The 15113-nt window shown below is 41.2% G+C and overlaps 1 pseudogene across 1 annotated transcript; it reads left to right on the forward strand.

Moving 5' to 3' along the window:
* Positions 1–10125: 10125 nt before the first annotated feature.
* Positions 10126–13165, forward strand: LOC308354255 (importin subunit alpha-1-like; annotated as a pseudogene). The gene is made up of 2 exons: positions 10126–10150; positions 11742–13165. The product of its transcript is annotated as an importin subunit alpha-1-like (transcript).
* The last annotated feature ends 1948 nt before the right edge of the window (positions 13166–15113 follow it).

Below are 15113 nucleotides of genomic sequence, written 5' to 3' on the forward strand. Positions count from 1 at the left end.
GTGGAAGACAAACAAAATGCTTGATCCAGGTGTAAGCTGACAGCTCACTTGAAAAGCAAGTTTCTATGTAAGCAGAGGGAAGTGCTCCCGGGGCTGGTCCTGGTGATGATTCTGAGGGAACCCTGTGCTTCCTTGCCCTCCACGGAGGTCAGCTGAGCTCCCGAAAGTGTGTGCAGTGCGTGGGAAATCCCCCAGAAAATTTGGAGATCCCAAAATAGAGGGGACTTGTAAGGCTCAGAAAAGCCGATAGAGCAAACCAAATGTGACATTCTCCTCTGTCGTGCAGCCATTATAGAGTGGTGATGACAGGTCTAAGTAAGCTAAGACAGGCTAGGACAGTCCCGGCAGCTGTGCTCAACCTCCGAAGGGCAAGAGAGTGATCCCAAAGCTTCCTACCACCCCCAAGAAGGAGCATGAATGACCTGAGGGAAGGCTGATGCACTTGAAGGAGGCTGGAAATCAGCGTGGGACAGATGGCGTACATCCAACACTGGCTTCCACAGTGGTGCCACGCGCTGCCCAAGCAGGTGGCAATAGTCAAATATACCAATGGGGAGAAAGCGCCCCGCTGGGGCCCAAGCAGAATGGTTATGGCTCAGCAGATGCCACAAGATTAAAGAACAGGCTGAGCGCAGCCTAAGTCTTGTGCCATCCCGCTCTCACCACACCCCTCCTCAACACACCCACCCACGGCCATGACTCCGAGGCTGACCTCAAAATGGAATGGCCCTCAGGAAGAAGGCAAAATCATGAATTCACTAAAGTTTAAATCTGAAACACCAGAGACATGACCACAATTTCTGTCATTAGACAGAATAACGCCTGAAAATGTAGATTAAGTCTCATTATTAAGCAAATAAGGAAAGCTACACATTTGTAGAGACCTGCAAATGTGGAATGTAACTATCACACACGGGGTACAAAGACAATGTATGCTGTCTACATGGTGCTGGAGCCAAAATTTTGGAAACTGGGTGACTGTTTTGCTTAAGAACGGATTTTTATCTAATGGTAACAACATCCATGACATAGGAACATTCTGGAATTCTTTCAGGGTGGGGGCTTTTAATCGCTAGATACTCATTTCTCTGTCATTATGAATTTCTAAATTATAGTTTTAAAATTATGATTGTGTTAGTTTGCTAAAGCTGTTGTTACAAAGTATCACAAACTAGGTGACTTAAACAATAGAAACAGGTCAGTTCACAGTTCTGGAGGCCAGAAGTCAGAGATCAAGGCATCAGTTGACAGAGACTGTTCCTTCTGAGGGCAGTTGGGGAAAGATCTGGTCCAGACCTCACTCCTCAGCTTTGAGACGGCCCCTTTTCCCTGTGTCTCTTCCCATTGTCTTTTTTCTGTGTGTATCTGTCTCTGTGTCCAAATTTCTCCCTATTTATAAAGTCATATGGATTAGGACCCGTGTAATGAGCTCACGCTAACTTAACTACGTTTGCAATGATCCTATTTCCAACTAAGTTCACATCCTAAGATACTGAAGTCAAGGACTTCAACATATTGATCTCCAAGAGGACACATAACAATGATGATCTAGTTGGTGATGATTAGGCTATCAGAAAAAGAGTTTGTTGGGTTTCCATGATTTCTATTACTGCATATTTTCCACAAAGATGCCTCAAAATTAGTAGTACAGAAGACAATAGGGAATGGTATTATTTTCTGGCTTAATTCATTTTAAGTGAGAAGCATGATCTCTAATTTGCCTTGAAAATAAAAACGATTATCAGTATAAAGGTTTTTATGTATACCTCAGGGGCTCTAAGACACTATGGGATTTTAGTTACACCGTTATCTGTGTACTAATAAGAAAGAACTATGCCATGCTAAGTAGCTTTACCTTCCTGGAAGTCTTCTCACAGTCTTTAGGGCTTAGTCCTGCTCAAATCATCATTCTGTAGGAAACAGCACCCTCCCACCATTTTTATCATGTGACATATGAAATATTTGTTTACTTAGTTGTTCCCTCTGTCTTTCTCTCTCCCCACTAGAATGCAGGTTCCATCAAAGCAAAGCTTTGCTCAATTTTTTTCATATACTCTCATCAGCCCTGAAAGGGACTGACTCATAGTAGGAAAGCAATGTTTATTTTCTGAATTTTTAAAATAAATTCCATAAATTTTATATCTCAAAGGGAATATACATATTTCCTATATGTATCTATATTTATTATGTACATGCATACTTTACTATGTACACTACATATTCTATATGTGTACATAATTCAATATTTTTACACGGTTTGTCCATTTAGATATAACTAATGCTCACTTTGGGAAATTGAGCAAATCACCAAAATGACCATATTTCTAAGTTTACTTGATATTAGCACTGTCTGTAGAGAAAAATTTTCAGTGATTAAACTTGCTACAAACTGTTCTTTCTTCCCCACTCTTTTGTTCTTGACATGCACCACCGTCCCAGGGGAAGACAAGAGACTCGAGGTTCACAGGCATATCAAGCCACAACCTTGTCCCACCTAATCATCCAAGTCACAGGCCTTCAGTTGGCTTTCAGACTGTGCTTTTTGAAAGCAAGTTTCTTTTTCAAGGTCTGAACTGGGCTTAATCAGACTCCATCTCTGTAGAAATGGATGGGCGGAGATGACAGATCATGTGATTTGCACCATCTTGCTCTCTCTTGGGGATCCTCCAGTTGGCATCACTGCTAATCTTGAGAAAAATTTAAAGGAAGAGCCCCATTAATGATTCCAAGTCATGTCACTTGAAGCGATTGACACCACTGTTATTGAATAGATAATAGTAATAACTCATACATTCGTGATGGCTTACCCCAGCTTTGGCACAGTGCTGGGTGTTAACATGGGTTCATTCATGATTCCTCAGGACCATCCTAATCTACCCAACTGAATAATGGTCACCCAAACAAATCAGGTCCTGATGCCGAGATCATGGGAATGCTGCCTTACGTGGGAAAAATTCTTGTAGGTGTGATTCAATTTAAGATCCTAAGATAAGGAGATTAGACTGGATTGACAACGTGAGCCCCAAATGCCATCGTAAGTGTACTGAGAGGAAGGCAGAGGAAAATGTGAGATAGGCAGAAGAGGAAAAAGCATGTGGCCATGGACTCAGAGAGAAAGGAATGCCCACAGCCACCCAAACTGGAAGACGCAAGGAACGGACTCTCCCCTAAAGCCTCTGGAGGGAGCATAGCTCTGCCAATACCTTGATTTTTGAACAAGTGATTGACTTCAGACTCTGGTCTCCAGAACTGTGAGAAAATAAATTTCTCTTATGTAAACCACTAAGTCTGTGGTAATTTGTCACACCAGCCATGGAAATTAGTATACCTATGAAGTGAGAACTGACAGAATCTCCATTTTGAAGAGTATAACTGGGAGAAAATGTTGGCATATCATATATCTAATAAGAGATTAGTATTCAGAATATGTAAACTACTATACCTCAACAACAACCAAAAAAAAAAAATCTAATGAATAAATGGGCAAAGGACTTAAGTAGACATTTCTCTAAAGAAGGTATACAAATGGCAAAAATGCACATGAAAAAATGTTCAAAATCACTCATCGTTATGGAAATGGACGTTAAGTAGACATTTCTCTAAAGAACATATGCAAATGACCAAACTGCACATGAAAAGATGTTCAACATCACTAATCGTTATGGAAAAGCAAGTCAACACCACAGTGAAATCTCACTTCATACCTATTAAGATAGTTACCATAAAAAAAAAAACAAAACAAAACAGAAAATACTAAATGCTGATGAAGATGTGAAGAAATTGGAACCCTATGCATTGCTGGTTGGAATGTAAAATGGTGCAGCCACTGTGGAAAACAGTGTCGCACTTGCACAAAACAATGAAAGCAGAATTATTATATAATCCAACAATTTTACTTCTGTGTAATACACAAAAGAATGAAAAACAGGCTCTTGAACGTGTTTGTAGCATTATCAACAAAGGCCAAAAAATGAAAGCCACCCAAGTGTCCATTGATGATGAATGGATAAGCAAAAAGTGGTATGTGTATACAATGAAATATTATTCAGCTTTCAAAAGGAAAACAATCCTGACACATGCTACAACGTGAATCATGAAATCATGAAAGACAAATCATGAAGACACTACGCTAAGTAAAATAACCCAGTCACAAAAATACAAATACTATACAATTCCACTTAAGTAAGATACCTGAAGTAGTTAAATTCATATAGACATGAAGTAGAAAGGTGGCTCTCAGGGGGTGGGGAGAATAGGGAAAGGGGAGTTATTGTTTCGTGGGTGTAGAGTTTCAGTTTGGGATGATGAGAAAGTTCTGGAAATGGAATGTGGCAATGGCTACAGAACACTGTGAATGTACTTAATGCCATTGAACTGTACACTTAAAAATGGTCACATAAATGTCATGTTATGCATATCACAATAAAAAAAAAAAACACCTAAGTATAGAGAGGTTTACAAATCTTTACCTAGTTAAATTCCAGAGCCAAAATTAGAAACCCCATTTTCTGGCTTTAGGATCTGGGCTCTTAATTCTAGGTTATGGTTCTGAAGTAAATAATGAGGAAAATTTTTATTTTTAAAATATCTACTTTGAAAAATACTGAGTAGTGGAATTTCAGACTTGATGGTAAAATTCTCCCCCACCAAATATTGATAAGAACCAAAATGTCACCTCCCAGCTACCTAACCAAGCAGGAAGCAAAGCAATGAGACTTAGGCCACATGGTTTCATAAATTCATTCAGAAAACATTATCTGCATCCTTGTCATGCTTACATATATGTACATATTTTCATATGTGTCATACTTAATGCTTAATTATGAAGCACATAACCAAATAAGAAAAGTGGGGACTCACTTGGGGACATCTAACTCAGTCCTCTTATGTTTTTGGAAGCAGAAGGTCCACAGATTTAAGAATGTTTCAAAAACCACTAGCTATGTCCTCAAATAAATGCTGTCCTGAATATGCACAGAACAACTGGCGTCTGACATTAAGAGGACCACGCAGCCCTAACGGCCTCCCTGCATGAACCCCCCCGAGTCTCACGGATCTCATGGTAAGAACCTTTGGTCCTGTCTTTTTTCCACTGGATATTTTTTCCTGTTTTGTCAAAGATTATTTGACCATAGAGTTGAGGGTCCATATCTGGGCTCTCTACTCTGTTCCACTGGTCCATGGTGCTGGGAAAACTGGACAGCTATATGTAGAAGAATGAAACTTGACCATTCTCTTACACCGTACACAAAGATAAACTCGAAATGGATAAAAGACCTCAATGTGAGACAGGAATCCATCAGAATCCTCGAGGAGAACATAGGCAGTAACCTCTTTGATATTAGCCACAGCAACTTCTTTCAAGATATGTCTCCGAAGGCAAAGGAAACAAAGGCAAAGATGAACTTTTGGGACTTCATCAAGATCAAAAGCTTCTGCATAGCAAAAGAAACAGTCATCAAAACAAAGAGGCAACCCACGGAATGGGAGAAGATATTTGCAAATGACAGTACAGATAAAAGGTTGATATCCAGGATCTATAAAGAACTCCTCAAACTCAACACACACAAAACAGATAATCATATTAAAAAATGGGCAGAAGATATGAACAGACACTTCTCCAATGAAGACATACAAATGGCTACCAGACACATGAAAAAATGTTCATCATCACTAGCCATCAGGGAGATTCAAATCAAAACCACATTGAGATACCACCTTACACCAGTTAGAATGGCCAAAATTAGCAAGACAGGAAACAACGTGTGTTGGAGAGGATGTGGAGAAAGGGGAACCCTCTTACACTGTTGGTGGGAATGCAAACTGGTGCAGCCACTTTGGAGAACAGTGTGGAGATTCCTCAGGAAATTAAAAATAGATCTTCCCCATGACCCTGCAATTGCACTGCTGGGTATTTACCCCAAAGATACAGATGTAGTGAAAAGAAGGGCCATCTGTACCCCAATGTTTATAGCAGCAATGGCCACGGTCGCCAAACTGTGGAAAGAACCAAGATGCCCTTCAACGGATGAATGGATAAGGAAGATGTGGTCCATATACACTATGGAGTATTATGCCTCCATCAGAAAGGACGAATACCCAACTTTTGTAGCAACATGGACAGGACTGGAAGAGATTATGCTGAGTGAAATAAGTCAAACAGAGAAAGTCAAGTATCATATGGTTTCACTTATTGGTGGAGCATAACAAATAATATAGAGGACAAGGGTAGATGGAGAGGAGAAGGGAGTTGAGGGAAATTGGAAGGGGAGGTGAACCATGAGAGACTATGGACTCTGAAAAACAACCTGAGGGTTTTGAAGGCGCGGGGTGGGAGGGTGGGGGAACCAGGTGGTGGGTATTAGGGAGGGCACAGATTTCATGGAGCACTGGGTGTGGTGAAAAAACAATGAATACTGTTACGCTGAAAATAAATAAAAAATTTAATTAAAAAAAAAAAGAACCTTTGGTCCTATGGTTCTGCAGATGAAGGGACATTTTTAAGCAAATATGACTCTACAAAATATTTTTTGTTGAAAGCTATGGACCAACACACAGGATGGCTGCATTATATTAGAAAAAGCATGGATTTGGAGGAATCAAAGAGGCTTAAAATGAGGCTCAGTCCTCTGGCCCTTAGGCTGGCCACTTAGCCCAGCTTTTATGCACAAATGAACTCATGTACATGAAAAAGTTTTGTGAACTGTAAAACGTAACATCATTTTGGCATAATATTTAACTATGTTCTAGCTTCATTACTAAGAAGAGACAGAAACTTGTCCTGCTTTGGGAGTCAACAGAGTGAACAGACTCTTTGAGGGGATGTGAAAGATTGAATCTATGTATTGTGTATTTCAGATACGTATTCCTAATTAGGCACATATTTGATACGAAACATGTTTGGATTAGAATTAAGTAGGCATATGAACCAGTTTTCAACTTTACTTTGTATCTGTTATTTCGGAGGCACTCCCACATGTTAGAAATGTACTGAAACTTGTGGGTGACTCTGATGTATGTCATCTTTCCTCCATGCACCCGAAGTTTTGTTTTCCTGCATAAACACTTATCCACATAGGCATCAATTTATAAATGTTTGCCAGCATGTGATATATTACTAAGATTCACCAAATGTCAAAAGTTGGCCCCAGTTTCAGTGATTCCCAAAGGAAGGCCAAAAGGAAAAAGGAATTCGCAGATAAAGCTAATAGCTTGACAAATGTAATCAGATTTATTTAATCGGTATATTAGTGGTTATAAATGATTAAATAATAAGCATATAGACTCTGGGGCTAAAGGAAAAATAGAAAATATGTATTTTATGCAATTTTAGGCTACTCTATGTAGATTATTGTTTTATATATAATATAAACTTATGCATCTGGACAATTTCAATCTTCCAAGGTTACTTCTCAATCTTAGGAAAGATGTGTAATGAGCATCTATTACTCTCTGTATGTTTTAGAAATTGCAAGGATTTACTGAAGAAGTCTTCTGTTATCTTTCCATAGAAAGGTAACAATGATTACATGGTGATAAGAGCATATCTATAACAGTGCTGTACTTGGGTAAGGAAGTCAGCAAATACATTAGATTAGGAGAATGGGTTCTATTTGCTTGGGGACAAGAGAGCAAAGCGGTGAAGAACTTGGCTTCTGGAATCAAATTGCTTGGATTAAAATTCTACCTCTGTCGCTTTTATTAATTGCGTGAACTTGAGCAAATTACCTAACATCTCTGTGCTTTAATTTTCCTCTCTATAGAGAAGGGCTAATAACAATGCCTTCCCCGTATTGTTTATTCTGAGGATTAAGTGAGGTTATCCTTTGAACATATTTAACCTGACACCTGGCAAATAACAAGCATTGGGTAAACATTTGCTGCCATGACTAGAGTGATGGTCCCAGAAAATCACCCTTCTTAAAATATAAATTATTCTGTAACAATACTACCTAAGCTAATACTTTTTTTTAAAGATTTTATTTATTTATTTGACAGAGAGAGATCACAAGTAGGCAGAGAGGCAGGCAGAGAGAGAGGAGGAAGCAGGCTCCCCGGTGAGCAGAGAGCCCGATGCGGGGCTCGATCCCAGGACCCTGAGATCATGACCTGAGCCGAAGGCAGAGGCTTAACCCACTGAGCCACTCAGGCGCCCCTACCTAAACTCATACTTTGTTGATTTCTTTCTAACTTTCTAATTCATCAGTGCGATGTAGGCAAAGAGCTGGAACCAAAACAAAGAGGGAAGAGTGTGGAAAGACTAAGAGGGAAAAAGAGGAAGGACTGGAAGAAGGATCCAGGAGTGGCAGAGCGATCTTAGGGTCCCCCACACGGGGGCAGTATCTCATGCACACAGCCTCAGGGAGGGGAGACTAGAGAGCATAAATGCAGGGTAGGGAGAAGGGAGGAGGGAGCTGCTGGTGCCTAAGTGCTGAAAAATAAAGGTCCTATTTAGCCTGGATTCAAAGTATAAAATGCTCAGAATGAAGTCATCAAGACATGGTTTTGTAGAGCAGTTTTCAAATTTTAGCCACAGAATCCTTTTCTCGCATGAAATGCATTCTATAAACCAGATCAAACACAGAGCTGCTCTGCCTGAAAAGATTTCTCCCCTGTGGTGTCACCACCCCCCAGTGGGACCGTGACCTTGGGCAGGGATCCTAGATCCCCTCTGCTCCTGGGATCCCGCACACTTTTAGGGATCTTGCTACTTCTAGAGGTATTCTCCCGCGGAATCACTGGGCTTTTTCTCCCCCCCCCCCCCCCCCCCCCCGCTTTACTATTCTCTTTCTTCCCTTAAGAATGAAGAAAACACTTTCTAGTTTTAGAACTGCCTGCTCTAACTAACTACTTCCTCTACCCTAGGGAATCTTCATTCCTTGAGGGTTTGTGTTTTTATTTTACAGAGGCCGCCAGCCCTGGAAACTTCTAGGGTTTTTCTGCCCTGCCCTACCTCCCCAGAGGCTTTGAGCCAGGCTGGGCTCCCAGTTTGGCTAGGTCTATGGAAGCAGGACAGGTTGGGGTAGGGGAGTGGCAAGGAGGGAGATGCCCTCAGGATATCTAGCCAGGCAGTTTTCTATGTATCAGGAGGTGATTTGATTTTTTTATCTGTTTGCTCCGTTAGACCGTAAATTTCACAAAGGCTGAACCCACATTGGTTTTCCTTCACCACTGTAACCAGGCAGCTCACACAGTAACAGGCAAATGGTAGATACTCAATAAAGTCTGAGGGAATAAATTAGCTGCTAGAACTGCACAGAGAACACTCTGAAAAGCACTCATTTGTCCAAAGCTTTGACAGAATGACACTTTAACCATCTGGAATTCATGCCCTCTTCTCTAAATCTCATGAATCCCCCTTCACAGATTTTCCAATGGGTCTTGCTAAGCTGTCAGGAAGCATTACCTTATATCTTACTTAGCTCTTCTACTCAAAGGTCTCTATTCCTTCGGATGTACCTTCTGCGGAAGTGGCTAATCACCAGTCCTAACCCTTTCATTCGGCTCATCCTATACGTGAAAACACTCAGGTTGTCCCTCTGCTGACTTTTCTAGGCATCATATAGTTCAAACTCTTCATAATACTTTTTCACAAACCTAATTTTTTCATTACTTTTTAATTTGGGCTGTTATTCTTTTTCTCTGATTTCAGCCAAATTTCTTCATGTTGCTTCCTAAATACGGAGGCCAGAGTGAAAATAGTGCTATTTTCCAGCTGAGTTAACGTTTGCTGCGCATTCCTTCCATAAACATACCAGCTGGTGCTCATGGCCCAGGGATGGCTGGAGCCTGGCTCATGGACTGTTCGCTAGAAAATCTGAGATCAAGTTCAAAGCCTGGCTCTGGTACTTCTCCGATCCATGTGAACTTAAGCAAGTGACGTAATGTTGCACAGTATTCATGGTGCTGACCTCAGTATGCTGTTGGGGGTAAATGAGTTAATGCAGTTAGAAGTATGTGGCTGGTACAAAGTATGTGTCCAACATCAGTGATTATTTCTGTTGTTGTTGTTGTCATTATTGCTACTATTACTTTTCAGTACTATTACCTTTCAGTCACAGTGTACACAAAAGAATTTAAAAATGCAGTGAGTCCCAGGGAGGCTATGGTAGGGGAGAAGGAAAGATGTTGGTAGCAAAAGGGCACAAAAGTGAGTGGGGATCTTAGATTCTTGCCTACGTCATCAACTCAGTCTAGACATTTATCACAAAGTCCAGAATGGTGCCTGGTTCATGTTAGATATCCAATAGATATTTGTTGAATTGGCTTAATGCAATTGACCCTCTCACCATCTATATAACCTCTTTCTTAGCAAATAACATTTTTTTAAAGATGTTAATCTTAGCAACTAACGTTTTTTAAAAATACTTATTTGTTTATTTGAGAGAGGGGTTTGGAGAGGCAGAGGGAGAGAGAATCCCAAGCAGATTCCCCGCTGAGCAAGGAGTCTGACACAGGGCTCAGTCTCACAACCCTGATATCGACCCTGAGATCAGGCCCTGAGCCTAAACCAAGAGATAGATGTTTAACCCACTGTACCACTCAGGTGCCCCAGCAAGCAACATTTTTTGATGCAAGTTTTCCCACTTCCTAACCATGTGACTAAGGGAAATGTAATTGACACATTTGAGTCTGAGTCGTCATTTATCCATTGGTTTTGATTCTAGAATCATGGGTTGAAATGAAAATTAAACAAGATAATTGGTATTTCACATGTGCTCAGTAATGTTCTGATATTATTATTGTTACACAAAACATGACAGAGATGTCATGATGTCCCAGGAAGTGAATTTAGGCTGAGATAGTAGCTTTCCAAAGATTTTAGTAAGGAATGTTTTACATGTTCCTTAGCTCCCACTGACCTTAGTCTTTAACAGATAATTGCCAGAGCTGCTTTGGAATTCCAATTTAGGGGAAATGTTGTCTCTGTGATTGTTTTTGCAAGCAACTTTTTAAACCTGTTAAATGACCACGAACAAACTTAATGTCTCCCTAGAGGGACTTCCTCAGAGAACATTTCCCATCCCCTACCCCTAGGCAGCATTTTACAAGCAATTTTAAGAAACTCTGGAATTGTTGCTACAAGAATCATGACTCAGCCTATGGAAGGTTGCACGCAAGGAGGCCCTGCACAGACGAGATATATTTGTACATGTGCTCAAAAGTCAACTTTCAGAAGCTGTATCAGGCCAGACTGACAACAACCGGAGGCAGCACAAAGACTCCAAACCAAACTTTGAGTAGCTCCACAAGCAGAACAGCAAGATCTTGTTGTTGGCTTGATGATGCTCACGTGCTGAGATCTGACCCACAGTGCCCACCCGGGCTCCTGGAGAGTGCACGCCACCCCTTTCCCTCAGCTGCGCTCCATCACATGGTTTCTGCTGCAATACCTAGTCCTTCATTTATGTTGTTCCTATCTTACACTGGTTAGCTTGGGGTCCCCCCAAACTCCCAATTGTTTAATACGCTGCTCAAATTCCTGTTCCCCCAAGAAAGCTAGAGCGATACAGATGTGAACACCTATGTAATGACGGTGACTGTCATCCAACACCGTAGTGTAAGCCCCTCATGACCAAAGTCATCTCAAGAATATGAGGAAAGTTTGATGCCATCTTTGGGCTGAGCCCTGGGGGATGTTTTGAGAGCAGCTGACCTGCAGCCTGCCCACCCGGACCTCCCACACCCATCCCACCCCATGGAAGCCTGAGCCTGCCCCTCTTTCTCCCTTTGCCTCACAGGCACGCCCACCAATGAGAATGCTAATTCACCAGCTGCCTGTCTTAACAGATTCAAGAACACGGGGAAAGACAGTACAGAAATGAGGCAGTGCTGAATAGAAGTTAATGTGGAGCTGAGGAAAGCTAAGAAGGATGACCAAATGCTGATAAGGAGGAATGTAAGCTCCCATCCTGATGAGGCTACTTCTCCACTGCGGGGAAAACCACACCAACCAGGACGCTGTGAATTGGCCTGTTGATGACATCATCAAAGGCATAAATAGCAACAATTTGAAAGCCAGCTCTGGGTAGGTAACTCAAGTTGCCAGGAAACTCCTTTCTGGGGAAAAGCAGCCCCCCATAGACAGTATAATCTGGGCTGGTTTGATTCCAAAATGTGTGTCCTTCTTGGGCAGAAGTGATCGTAGTCACATTCAGTTTGAATCTGCTTGGGCTCTCACTAACCTTGCTTCCGGGACATCAGACCTGCCCAAGGCTGCGGAAGATGAAGTGCTATCCCCACATCCATTTCTCTGTTGGCATCTCCCCATGCCCACTTCCGTGAACAAGCTGTGTGGGCTCTAGGAAACATTGCGGGTGACGGTTCAGTTTTCGGAGACTTCATTATCACATATGGGCAGCTGACTCCCCATTGGCTCTCCTTGCAATTCCCGATACATCATCTTTAGCATGTGGTATTTACCTAATCTTGCTTGGACACTTTCAAACTTCTGTTGCAACAAGTGTCCTGCACCTTCGTTAGAAGCTGTTAAGCAGATTCTTCCTACCTTAGTTCGTCTCCTGCATCGTGATGGCCAGAAGTAATGGCAGATACCTGCTGGGCCATTTGCTACCTTCCTGTTGGTCAAAAAGAATGGATTGAAATGTCTGTGAAAACAAGAGTCGTGCCCCAACTTATGAAGCTTCTAGGAGCTACTGAATCATCCATTGTGACAAACAAACCATAGGAAATACTGTCATGGAGACAGATGAACAGATACACATTGTAGTAGATGCAGGAGCACTTGCTGTCTTTCTCAGCCTGCTAATGAGCCCCAAAATTAATATTCAAAAGGAAGCCAGGTGGACAATGTCAAACATCACAGCTGGTCTCCAGGAACAGATACAGCAAGCTGTGAATCATGGATTAGTCCATTCCTCGCTGGTGCTCCCTCTAAGGCAGACCTTCAGACACAAAAGGAAGCTGTCTGGGCTGTGATCAACCATACAAGGGGCAGAACGTTTGAACAGATTGTGTACCTTGTTCATTGTGGCATAATAGAATCATTGAGGAACCTTTCAACTGCGAAAGATACCAAAGGTATTCAGTTATTCAGGATGCCATTTCAATTATCTTTCAGGCTGCTGAGAAACGAGGTGAAAATGAGAAACTTGGTATAATGATTGAAGAATGTGGAGATTTGAACAAAACTGAAGGGCTATAAAACCATGAAAATGAGTCTGTGTACACAGCTTCATTAAACTTGATTGAGAGGCACCTGGGTGGCTCAGTTAGTTCAGCACCCACTCTGGATTTCTGCTCAGGTCATGATGTCAGGGTCGTGAGATAGAGCCCTGCGTTGCGTTCCATGCTCAGCGGAGAGTCTGCTTGAGATTCTCTCTCTCCCTCCTCCTATGCCCCTCCTACCCCTCACCCACGTGCTTTCTCTCTCTCTCTCTCTCTCTCTCTTTCATAAATAAATAAATTAAAAAAAACAAACTTGACAGAAGTATTTTTCTGTAGGGGAAAATGAAGATCTAAATGTTGGGTCAGAAACTACCTCTGAGAGTTCTACATTCCAAGTTCAAGATGGCACCCCGGGACATAGAACTTCTAGATTGTACAGCTGAGGCATAAAGTAGTTTGTTGTGTACCATGTTGGTATAAGTTTGTCTTATTCTTTCTCTACTAAGAAGTCTGTTTGAATGTGTTTTATTAATTGTCACACTTTTTACAGGGAAACTACTTGAACAGTTCCAAACTGGACATGCTCTATGAAGGTCCTCCTCTCAGTGGGTTACTTATTTCTATGTGGAATCTCATATCTTACAGTATCATGTAAATAAAGATTAAATCCCACCCTTAAAAAAAAAGAATATAATGGAAGTTCTGTTTTAAAAGATGCTTAGCTATTGGTATATCCCATCAGTGGATTAAAGTTTTGGTTTTTTGTTTTTGTTTTTGCTTTCAAGATTTTGTTTAAATTATAGTTAGTTAACATATTGTGCACTATTAGTTTCAGGGGTAGAATTTACTGATTCATCACTTGCATATAACACTCTGTGCTCATTACAAGTGTCCTCCTTAATACCCATCACCCAGCTACACCATCCCCACCCAGCTCCCCTCCAGCAACCCTCCATTTGTTCCCTATTCAAAATAATCATCTAAATAGATACTGAAAAAGGAATTTGACCTATCCCTAATAAAATCATGAACAGAAATGAAAATTTAGTGAACAGGGGGGTGGGGGGTTAGATGAGCCCGGTGGTGGATATTAAGGAGGGCATGTATTGCATGGAGCACTGGGTGTGGTGCATAAACAATTAATTTTGGATCACTGAAAAAAGGTAAAATAAAATAATTTTTTTAAAAAAGGCAACTGCCAGAAACAGTTTCATGAAAAAATCCAGAATAAAATAAAGGAGCCTAATATGATTATTATTTAATAGGCAATTTTTACAATTACAAGAGAGCATAAAACAAAAATTAGATGCCTAGGTATAGAAAAGCAAAAGATAAAATTATTACACCTTGTAAATGACATCATTGTAAGCCTAAAAGTGGCAAAAGAATCAGTTGAAAAATTAGGAGAATTTTAAATACAATGAAGTGCTTACAAAATAAATTTATTAAAACATATAGTGTTCATATATAGCAGCAATGCCCATTTTTAAAGAAATTACAATTTAAAATGTTTCCACTCTTAATAGAAACCAACTAGACAGTATGTCTCGGCACACCACCTTAAAAAAACAAATTGTCGTGGTCTGAATGGGGAAAAAAGGCAAACCATGGAGCACTGGAGAGATTAGAGTAAATGAAATGATACACATGAAGATAGGGTCTCTCGGTGTCCACGGCAGCCTGGAAGCAGGTGCTCAAGGAGACCTGAGCTAGCCCAGCTGGGGCTGGAGCGCCTCAGACTTGCCAGGCAAGCTTCCCCAGGAGTCTTTGGCAGTTCCCCATTCCTCTACCTAGGTCTTTGATCCCCAGATATCCTCATGGCTCACTCCCTCACCTGTTTCCAGCTTTGGCTCAAAAGTTACCTGGCTGAGCCTCACTCTGATCATTCCATTAAAAATTACAACATATCCACTAGGCCCATCCACCTTACTCCGCTTTATTTTCTCCATCATACTTTTCTTTTGTTTGCTGCTCCCTTCTAATAA

The sequence above is a fragment of the Martes martes genome (genome assembly GCF_963455335.1).
Source record: "Martes martes genome assembly, chromosome: 13".
Classification (NCBI taxonomy): domain Eukaryota; kingdom Metazoa; phylum Chordata; class Mammalia; order Carnivora; family Mustelidae; genus Martes; species Martes martes.